This window comes from Canis lupus, chromosome 18 (genome assembly GCF_003254725.2).
Source record: "Canis lupus dingo isolate Sandy chromosome 18, ASM325472v2, whole genome shotgun sequence".
Classification (NCBI taxonomy): Eukaryota; Metazoa; Chordata; class Mammalia; order Carnivora; family Canidae; genus Canis; species Canis lupus.
In genome coordinates this window covers 4,296,353-4,307,707 of record NC_064260.1, presented here as the reverse complement: position 1 = coordinate 4,307,707, position 11,355 = coordinate 4,296,353, and positions in this window count along the sequence as shown.

Sequence of the window (11,355 nt, the reverse complement as noted above, 5' to 3'; positions counted from 1 at the left end):
AATTTTCTAATGTAAGAGTTTAAATAAAAACAATTCTAAGAACTACTTAAACTGCATCTCACAAATTTTGGCGTGTGTTTTTACTTAGGTTGAAATAATTTTCAATATACTTTAACCCTCAAGTTATTTAGAAATGTATAACTTAGTGTTCAAGTATTTATAGATTTCATAGAGTATTTATATTATTATTTTATAATTTATTTTTGTTTCATTTGAAAAAATATATTCTGATATAATTTTTTAAATATATTGAAGAATGTGTTATGTGAATATTGCATGAACACTTTAAAAGAATGTATGTTCTGCTATTGTTACAATAATTATTTTATAAATATTATTTAACTAAGTATTCCATGGAAGACTGAGAAAGGAATCACCCAGCCCATGGGGAGGAGTCATCTCTGAGTTTCAGTTTACCCTTTGTACAAGCACATCAGCTTCCACTTTCAGACAATTGTATTCATTCACAGGACACTGCAGTTCCCTTATCCTAAACCTGGGGATTATAGAACCTAAATGTTTTTTATTTAATTGACTTCTTTCCCATCCCTTTTTCTTTGGGGACTGTGCTTTCTAGTTTCAATTACATGGAGTCTACTAATCTCCCTCTCCAAATCAGATTATTTGTCCACTATCTTACACAAATTTTGAGACATCCCTTGTAGGGATTCCTATTCAAGCATTTATTCACCTTCTTAAATCAAAGAAAACAAAGGAGAGGATTACACTTCTTGTCTTTGTTTCTTTCCCCTCTACCACTCTTTAGGTATCAGAGTCCTACCAGGAAAGAGAGGTAGAAAACCAAGATTGCTCTCATTGGACACCCATTTACCCAATGGTGTTTTGTCTTGCTGAAAACACAGGTCTTTTTTTCCATCCTTACAAACACTCCATCAGCTAGGGAGAGTTTATTAAAGCTTGACATGTCGGATGAACCCAGAATATAAAGATAAACAAAGCTAATGAAATGAAATAAATTATAGTTACAAATAGTCCAATATCTAGAAACCTTCTGCTGAGCTACAAGTGACAGATGGAGAACATTTTCGCCTCAATATCAATGAGCAGCTGAATTTACCAACATTGCAACTTTAGTATAATTTTAGTTGGATATAATTTTGGTTGAAGTTCAAAATACCCTGTGTGACATGGAGTGATTTTTAATTCCATGCTTGCCTAGATTTTCTTTGTCCTAACCTTGGGAACTGCAAAGTCTCCTACTCCACAGAAAGTTCTATTTTCATGACAAATATTCTAAGATTATCCCAAGATCACCACCCACTAGTGGTATATAATCCCTTCCTCTTGACTATGGACAGGAATGGTGAACATAATGGGGTAAGAATTCCTTTCCTTAGATCATATTACATACGACTGTTATAGTAGAATGCAGGGATATTCTCCTGTTGACATTTAGGAAATAATTTACCATACTGTAACTGATCTTTATGGCTAGGATTTGAGGACAGCTTCTAGGTGATGAGAGTGATCCCCACCAAAAAGCCAGGAAGAAAACAAATCTCAATTTTATAACTGCAGAAACTGAATAGTGCCAAAAACCTAAATAAGCTCAGAAGGAGACTGACTCTCAGATGAGATTGCAGTTCTAGTCAATGCCTGGATTGTAACCTAGTGAGAAACTGAGGAGAGGACCCGGTTCACCTATTTCTGAAACCTGACCCTTGGGAAATGTGAGGCAATAGATAGGTATTGTATTGTTGTAAGCAAACAGCTACATTTGTGGTGATTTGCTATGCAACAGTAGAAAAGCAATACAATCTTCCTCCTTCCTTTGCTGTACCAGCTACACTAAATTTTAGAAAAATATCACCAATACCTAGAATGGTAAAATGTCCATCTTGAATTAGTAATTTTACAAAAATTCATGTGGAAATACATTCTGGGGTTTGCATATATCTCAAATACTTTGACAATAAGAACTGATTATAACCAATGGTAATTTGGTACAAAATATATAGCTAACATTTATTTTCTAACTTAATGTTTTATGTTTATTTTATCTCCTTAGCAGTTACATAAACTAGCTTCAGCTATTTTACATATGATATGTGGTTTCTACTACTTTACAATTCAACTCATAATGTCCTACTTCGAGTATAGGAATGACAAAATCAGCACTACCTATTCTTTTGAAATTTCTAAGCAAATTTAGATGACAGGTGTAGAAATTGCATGACTAAATCAGAGGGTACAGGAGTGAAAAACTGTATACTAGTTGGCCCATATGATATTTCCATCTCATTCAATTCAGAGAGCATAGCCCTTAGAATCACCTTTTATTAGCAAAATGTTTGAGGGCTGATATAAATTTGAATAAGTGGCAAAGCAATTTGTCATAGATCAAAGTGCCTTTCCTCTTTTCCTACAGAAGCATTTAAAACCTTGAATGTTTATGTTTATTAATTTCAGTCCATGGGCATACCATAGCATGATAAAACATTGGGGAAACAAAATACAGCATTTAATAAGTACTGTAAAATGTTTGCAAGCTATGGGTTGAATTATTTGTGTAAATACGTTTCTCTGATTTCAAAGGGAAATAAATATCCATTGTAGTGAATGTGAAAAATACAGAGAAAATAAAGTGGTGGCAGTATTTCTAGCACAACTCTGTTTTAAACCTTCTTAATAATTTAGAATGTATCTGCCACACATTTGAAAATAAGTAATTTATAGGTTCAAAAATAAAGACATTGTTTACATTTACATATTTTTGATTAATAGTAAAACTTAAGTTTTTAAATATAATAGAAACACTACTTATTTTATCCTAGGATATTTATTGGCAAATACATTAAAATGTCTCGCTTCTGTCTAGTGTGATATTTATTAAAAAATATGTAAGAATATTTTCTAGTTGTTTTTCTTTTTTGTTCTCGTTTTAACAATGTGTACATTGCCATGTGATTAACACTTAGAAGTTTAAACTGTTTGTGTAATAAAAACAATGACCTAATTCTTTCTGCTTTTTGTCTTTGGTTTCACACTTGGAAAAACTTTTTATCACAAATATATACAAAAAAATTTTGGCAATCCTACCAAAGTAACAGCACATGGAAATCCCCTGAAACACCTTCACTGATCTCTTCACCAGTAAATTTCATCAGTAAGCATTTGCAGGGCCTTTTATTGAGGGTGAGCTTGTCCTACTGTCCCTGAGAAATAGGTTACAAATTCATTTCCCCTTCACAATCACAAAAGTTTTATGTGTGTGTGTCTATGTGTGTGTCTGTTTGCTTTGTTTTGTTTGTCGTTGTCATTGTTTTTTAAATCTATAAGTCTTATGAATCTTGAAGTGAACTTGTGGATTTTTACAAAGTAATAAACTAAAAGTTCTTCCCTCATCAATCTATATTTTTTATTTTGTATTTTTTGTTTGTTTAAAGAAAGAGTGAATTCTAAATACTCTTTCTAGCTCCAATTCACTAAGTATTATGGAAGACCTAATAGTCTGATTTTCGATTTATTTTTATTTTTATTTTTTTTAATTTTTTTAAAAGATTTTATTTATTTATTCATGAGAGATACAGAGAGAGAGAGAGGCAGAGACACAGGCAGAGGGAGAAGCAGACTCCATGCAGGGAGCCCGACGTGGGACTCGATCCCAGGTCTCCAGGATCACACCCTGGGCTGTAGGCTGTGCTAAACTGCTGAGCCACCAGGGCTGCCCTTCTATTTATTTTTAATGTATTTTTTCTTAATAGTTTGCTTGAATTTCCAGAAAGTATTTAAGGAGCTCTTAAAGCAGTACCAGATAACTCTTCTAAAATAAAAAGAGTTAAGAAAAAATGCACACTCAAATTTTCCCCCATATTCCACAGATGGTGCAGAGCCTCAGAAAGTCTCTTAGAATCATATCGAAATGAGAGTCAAGAAAGGGTGCAAGTCTTCTGAATAACTCATGGTCTCTCTGACTATGATTTCATTTTAATTTTCTTTACTTTAATATTCTTAGTATAAAAACAAAACTCTAAGCGTATTGTATACATATAAAATTCTGTAAGAAAAAAAAAAGAATAAAAAGAAGAATCTATTATAAGCCTACTGCCCAAAGACAACCATACTTAACATTGGCCAGTCTTTTGAGAAGGCAGGTAAGGCAAATACTCATGCAATAATTTTGGAAGGCTCTCACAATACTAAAATTATTGTCGTTGTAATTATCCTTTTTATTATTATTACTCTTAAAATTACTTCCCATTATCTGGAACTGAATAACAAAAAAGAAAATATTTTCTTGTTTTAGGAGCTGTTTTGTTTAAATTAAATCCTATAAAAGAATACTGTGTTTGGCCTTCCCTAATTAATCCTTGCCCATTTTATTTACCTCTGGTTTATTTATCTCCGGTTCTTAAGATAGTTCTTCTAAGTTATAAAATGCTCTCTGGAAATATTTTAAGAAATGGTCACTTTCTGACCACCTGGCTGGCTCAGTCAGTTAAGCATCTGACTTGATTTCAGCTCAGGTCCTGATCTCAGAGTTGTGGGATCAAGCCCTGACTCAGGCTCTGAACTAATTGGGGAATCTGCTGGAGATTCTTTCTCCCTCTCCCTCTACCCTTCTCACTGCTCATGTACTCTCTCTCTTTCTCTCTTTCTCTCTAAAATAAATAAATCTTTAAAAATGAAGAAGAAGAAGAAATGGTCACTTTTTAGAAGATTATGAGAGCTTGATAATTTTACAGAATGGCCATTTGGTAAGAGATATATTTGAACTGAAGGATTGAAATGCTATTTTAGCTTGTATCTAAAACCTGGAAGCATGAAGCAACCAACTTTTGAAAATATATTACAAACTTAGCATGGTTCAGTAGTAGTTAAGCATCTATTGAACTAAGGCACAAAAAGTGCCCAATCTCTTGTAGTAATATGGAGAATAAACGAAACTCTAATTGCCTTAAACTTATACCTGCACTATGAAGCACAAAGGTTATTTTCATAAACTACTTGAAATTTATTTATGGATTACAGAAAATAGGAGTTTCCAGCCCTCTAAGCAGTAAACTATTCTTTGTCTTAATTAGATGTTGCTTTCAGTGAAATCCTTTTACAAATTAAATGCCATCTATTCACTAAGTCCATATAATACCCAGTATAACACTAATCCCTAATTTGAAAGAAAAAAAAAAAAGACTAAAACATTTATACTGTAAGTATGGAAAGTCTTCTTTATCCAATTAAAATTTGGTATTTAGGATAACATAAGAAAACTACTTCAGCCATGTAGATATAATTATGTGAGGTCATTTGTCACTGGTTCTATAATCTTCACAGAAATTAATAGGCTCAAATTCACAAAAACTTGCATTAAATGTGAGGTGCATCATAAATCTTTAAAAAAATAAGTTTAAAATTAATCTCCTTTCTAATAAATCAAATCTGATTTTCTTATATTCACTGGTTCTCAACCATCCTCCTTGCTTCTGCAAGAACCAGTCTCTAGAAAATAAGAAAAAGTCAGTTATTCAATTGCTATTTATGAAAAATTACAAGACCAGGGCCTGAGGAGTGCTCTGAATAAGCTACATTTTGTATCTCCTGGTCCTGAGATTAGAAATGGAAATCCCATCAATCATGTATGCCACTCAGCCTTCATTTCCTGTAACTTTTTTTTCTCTCTCATTGGCTGTAGGTACTTTAAATATTTGAGCAGCAGCTATTGCTTTACTGACCTGAATTCTTAATGCAAACCAAGTTGGTTATCTGCAATAACATGAAACTTCATCACTCATGAGGGGAAGTGTTCCAAAAGGAAAGTCATTTATTAATTTGTGACCTTGGTTGGTTCTTATCTTCATCTCACTCAACTCTTCACTTATATATTTAACAAATATATATGTGTGTATGTGTCTATTTATCTATCTATCTGGTGAGAGAGAGAGAATGAAACAAAAAGAGAGAGAGAGGAATGGGAAGAAGCTATATGCTAAGTATTGCTGCAGGCTCTGGAGAGAGAAAAATAAGCAGAGAACATATAAACACCCATGCTCATTGAACATGCCAGCTGACAACTGCTATTTATGAAGAAAAATAATCATGGAGAGGGTTGGTTATGAAAGGTTGGGCAATGGAACTGGAAGAATGTTATGGAAAATGTGCTGAGGTGACGAAGACTTGAAGGGGACAAATGGGCCACTGAAGCAAATCAAAGTAAGAACTTCCCAGATGAAGGAAGCACTAGTCCAGAGACCTGAGGGGCACATTCCTAAACAGCGTGGCTGGCGGGAGGTGAGCATTGGGCCAAGTGGCGAGAGGCGAGCCCCAGAAAGTAACAGGACTCCGGATTTTGTTCAGCTTATAGAGTTGATAAGATTATGTGACCAAGCTTGCTCTTTCCCTCTATCACTTGTCTTAGGAATGTCACTCTTTTAAAAGAGATATATAGCCAATCAACAGATATTTTCTATCTTTACATGTATAGACCCTGAATTACTGTCCCTTGTGGTCCTACTAGCTGTCTGTCCAGAGTGAATGACTGTAGGAATAAATGTGGCCCCATGTAATGTTTCATACATTAATCACAATCAGTAACATTGGAGGTAACAATATGGTTGATTTGGGACTCACCAAAACTAGTTTCCTTTGAACACATAACAGAAACCACTTCTAATTCCTTTCCCAGATAATGTCACTGTTGACATCCCTGGTACGATGGAAGTCTTGTTGTAATGACATCTGCTTCTAAGCAATCTAACTAGAGAAGGCTCAGAAAATATTTGTTGGAGATCTGCGAGGACAGAGGTACAGAGTATATTGTGCTTTGGACATAACAAGTCCAGGAAAATCTTGTCTTCACCCTCATTGAGTTTTTGATGTCATTCTGTCCTAGAAAACTAACCACATCGCAAGGCAGACTGCAATCAGTGTGATGCCATAGGCTCAATGTTCCATAAAAAGCAGAAGTATCACTGCAATGCAGGGCATAGAAAGTGTAGGGAAGGACACATATGAAATCACTGAAGAATTAGAAATCAGAGAGAAAACGATCAGCTGATAAAAAACACTCAACCTAAAGAAAAAATACAAAGAAAGCCATAGCCTCTCTTCATTGTCATCTTTTTATTTTATCAAATTGCGTTTTCTCCTTTAGGCTGAAGGCTCTGGTTTCATTAATGTGAACTCCTACAGATGGTGTTGTGCTAATGAGTCAGGCATTGATTCATTTTCCTTGCCATCCAGCTCAAAAAATGTAAATCAAGGAAGTAGTCCCTCTGATTTTCCAGGAGGTTCTTTTCTTCTGGGCTGCATGATATCACAGTCCACAAGGATTCTGTGTTCTGTAATTCAGAAGGAATTTCCTCCACAGGGGCTTTCAACATGCTTTTTATGTTGGCTTAGAAGAAAGCATCTCCTTGCCTACTTTCTTCCTGATCTTGCAAGTTCTAGGGGTGTCTTTTATGACACTAATGTTTTGCATCTTGCTACCATCTGACTTTCCACTTGCAGTAGATCTAGGGGGAATCCTACCTGCTTGTTTTCTGCCTACTGGAGCTTGTTTCAGGAAACAGTCTCATCCTGGGGGGCCTCTGGATGCTGCTGCTGGTCCCACACTCTAACCCCACCCCTTTTAATTAAATCGTTTTTTCTAGAATTTCCTCCAGTTACTACAGATTTTTCGAAGAAGAAAAAATAAAACGCAAGTCATCCTAGTACACCTCATTAAATCCATCCCATTCTGCGCTATAGTTACAGAAACTTTTCTGTCTTTGAAAGACATCGTTCTTAGTTGTTCAGCACTGCACACAACTCTTCCCCTTATAATTTTTGAAACTTTTCCAAGCGTTTTGAGATGTAAAGTTAGTATGTCTCGAGTATATTGTTTTTTAACATAAACCATGCCCTATTTTTAAATGGGAAAGCAGGCGTGAATGAAAATGCCAGGATGCTGAGTATTCCAATAGCACTAGAGTGTCATAAAAAAGAAAGGAAACCCATGTTATCCAAACCCTTAACAAATATATCTTAAAAATTACCTCAGTACTAGGTATTGCTTATGTGCCAAGAATGCATTAAAGAACTGCATTCGTTCCTGTCATCTACCTCATATGGTCTAGAAAGAAGAAATGATAAACATATTCTATAGTATGAAAAGATGAGTGGTAGGAATTAAAGTACATTCTCAATGATGCGTAAGAGAGACTTTTAGTCTCTGAAATTAGGAAATTCATTGCCGGAACCCTCACATGGTCCTTCAGTTCATCTTTGTAGGAAAGGACAGATAGAAGTTTCTGACACCATCATCTCCCTGCAGCCTTGATGTCAGTTGACTTTGGCAACGGGTGGATGTTAGCATCAACCTTAGGAACATGAATGATGGTTCCCATCATCCACTTGATTCATAGTTTGGACCTGCACGTATCTGTATGATTATTGTAGATCACCATAAAACCACCGAAACAGTAGCCCAATTGTTAGTTCTGTGTCAGATCTAGTAATTGTTCTAGGTCCTGTTAGCAAAACCTCAGGTATGTAGTATGTGGTCATTGATCTCACTAAAACTAAAACTTCCTTTTCTAGTGCTACTAGAAATTAAAGGGAAAATAATTCATTTTTATATTCAATAGATGAATATACTTTAGTTTTAGTGAAGTACTATGCTATGTTTCTTCTTTTGTATCATAATATTATTAAGGAGACACAGATCGTCTGAACAAAGTAGAGAACATCACACTGGTCAACCATATCAATGACATTAGGCTTCTTGCATCGTTTTGTTTTGTTTTTATAGATTTTATTTATTCATGAGAGACACAGAAAAAAGCAGAGATGTAGGCTTCTATGGGAGGGAGAAGCAGGCTCCCTGCAGGCAGCCCGACATGGGACTCGATCCTGGGACCCCGGGGTCATGACGTGAGCCAAAAGATATTCAACCTCTGAGCCACCCAGGGGCCCTGATTCAAGGTATTGTTAACATCAGTATAATTTTAGGAGGCAAGGAACTCCCCTCCAAAATAAATGACATATTTTTGCATTTTCCACTCTGTTCTCTGAGAAGGAAGCACCATGTCGTCAGCCTTCTCCAGGCTGTGGAAGCAGCAGACCCTACTTGGGAACATTGTCCAGTCCATAGATCAGGAAATCCAATATGTTGTCAGCTTTATTGGGGCCCAGAACAACAAAGTACTCTCCGGAAAGTCCAGGCTGAAGTGCAAGCTGACCTGCTCCTTAGGCTATATTACCTAGGACACCCTACAATATTGGGATGCCTGTGGGAGAACTTACTATGTAGATTTGTTGGTAATCCCAGTAGAAAAATACACAATATATACTTCCAGCTTTCTGGACTATGTCATCTTCAGTGAAAAATTACATCACTTAAAAAAAATAATTCCTGACATGCAAGAGGGACTTAGACTAGATTGTTCTTAACTAGAATTACAGGTTAGAAAGGCTTATTCCTGTGTGTCTGTCATTTGGCACCACACATTCCTATCTGAACATCTATAAAGATCTTTGTCCTAGATTTGTTAAAGAGATTATCTAATTTCTTGTGGTTTTTTTTTTTATCTTTACTCTTTTTTTTTTTTTCTTGTATCCTAGTTCTCTATGAGAATATTTTAGAAATAGAAATTGTTTAGGACCAAATTCGATACAGTCACCAACATTTCTTTCTCAGAAGATTTATTTTAAATCTTCAGCAAACTTTTAAACAGATTTGAACTTTATTTTGAGAACTGTTCTTCTAGCTTATTTTCCTGAGTAAAGTCTTCTTTCTTTCTTTTCTTTTTCTTTTTCTTTTTCTTTTTTCTTTTTCTTTTCCTTTTTTTTCTTTTTCTTTCTTTTTCTTTTTCTTTCTTTCTTTCTTTCTTTCTTCTTTCTTTCTTTCTTTCTTTCTTTCTTTCTTCTTTCTTTCTTTCTTTCTTTCTTTCTTTCTTTCTTTCTTCTTCTTTCTTTCTTCTTTCTTTCTTTCTTTCTTTCTTTCTTTCTTTCTTTCTTCCTTCCTTCCTTCCTTCCTTCCTTCCTTCCTTCCTTCCTTCCCTTTCTTCCTTTCTTGTATTAGATTATACATATTTGTTGTAGAAAGGACCAAAAAGGAGACATGCAAAACAGGAGGGGAGTATAAGTTTTTGGGGTAAAAAAAAAAGATCAAGACTGTACTTATACAAAAACACAGTTGAAGAGACTCAACTTAGTTGTGGCATGGAGAAAGAATGGGTACATGTTCAGCTAAGGCCAAAATCTGGTGACAGGAAACAGATAATTCCTACTTTATGATATTTATCTTCCTCATGATTAAGGATCCTTTTAAGGGTGAGGGTAGAGGAGGATCAGTAAAAAGTTTGAAACATTTAGAGAGTTTAAGATAATAACCATTGCCTTATCTGTAATAACATGAAAAATTAAAAATTAATAACCTTTCTTTTGCTCGAATCAGAACATGGAAATGAAAATTTTTAACATATGCCTGCTTCAAGAATCTTTCCTCTTTTGTCACACACAGTGGCAATCTCCTTCCACTATTTGATTAATTCCATCACAGTGAGCAGTTGATAAAGAAAAGTGCTCATGAGAATTTGAGATTATGGCCTTAATTTTCTTAGAAATGAGTTTTCATATAATATCAAATCCACTGATTGGCTCATAAATTCATGGAAAACTGTTTCCTGTGAACTATGATAAAGAGTAGGAATATGCAATAAAGTGTTTAACTTTAAGAGATTGCTCCACCAGATTAAATTTGCATTGTTGTTTCTCCTCTCTCCATATTTTATATGAGAAGCTCCTTGAAATACTAAAGAATGGAATGATATGAGAGAGGTCAATGATTTTTATCAAAGCTTCTCCTGGAAGTAGGTTTGAGTAACTATGCGATGTCACAGGCTGCCTCTCCTAGAAACCGAAGAGGAGAGCAAAATTTTGAAATGTCTGGGAATTCTACTTGACAATGGGGCAAAAGAGTTGATCACCCACTGGCACGATTCTATACTCTGGCCTCCCAGCATGTCAATCATCTGGAGGAGACTGGGTTATGAATCCTGAAAGGCTGATCTCTGAGATAAAACATCCAAACTCCAGCCAGTGAGGTCATAAAAGAATTTGTATTCCTGAGTGCTCAACATTGCATAACTAATACTACAAACAAGCACAGCCAGGTTTTAAGGAGCTTGTTAGAGCAAAGGACATGGAAGAGTAAGCCAGTTGTCCAACCATGGCACAAGAGGAAGTCAGGGTGTATGGGGTTTAGCCGCTTAGAAAATGTTCTCTGAAGTAAATGCCGTCTCAACTAAGGAACATGGAATTTGTAGACTATACAGATGGGTAAGATTGAAGAAGTGAAGTATTTTCTAGAGAGGGACAGAAATGTACTGCTGTGTCCCGTAGCTAGCTGGTTAA